Below are 379 nucleotides of genomic sequence, written 5' to 3'. Positions count from 1 at the left end.
GGTGGGGTGTGGCGGGCTGCGCCAAGGCTGGTTTACCCCTTGCCAGCGGTTCCTGCCAGGTGGGAGCAGGGTGGTGGTGGCAAGGTGCCACATCTCAAGGGGTTCCCGGCGTGGCTCTGCAGCCCCAGGGGGACCCTGCCTGCCCGCCCACCGGGGCTCAGGGCACAGCCAGCGTCACTGGCACCCTCACGGTAGCGGCAAGGGCCAGAACAGCTCTGGTGGAGATGGCTGAGCCCGCAGTGGCTTTGAAGTGCTGAAGCATAGCTGGGACAGCAAGAGACGGGGGCTCAGCCCTGGGTGAGCAGGTGCCCCAGGTCCCCAGGGTGCCCTGGTGTGCCTCAGGTCCCTGGGGTGCCCTGGATCCCTGGGGACGCGAGGC

General features: G+C 69.1%; 1 protein-coding gene across 1 annotated transcript in view; it reads left to right on the top strand.

The window, feature by feature from the left end:
- RAX2 (retina and anterior neural fold homeobox 2) overlaps window positions 1-379 on the top strand; it is an 8,167-nt gene that overhangs the window by 7,287 nt on the left and 501 nt on the right. The gene's annotated exons all lie outside the window — the stretch shown is intronic.

This window comes from Pygoscelis adeliae, unplaced genomic scaffold, assembly GCF_000699105.1.
Source record: "Pygoscelis adeliae isolate BGI_AS28 unplaced genomic scaffold, ASM69910v1 Scaffold284, whole genome shotgun sequence".
NCBI lineage: Eukaryota > Metazoa > Chordata > Aves > Sphenisciformes > Spheniscidae > Pygoscelis > Pygoscelis adeliae.
This window is presented reverse-complemented; position numbering and strand designations above follow the sequence as displayed.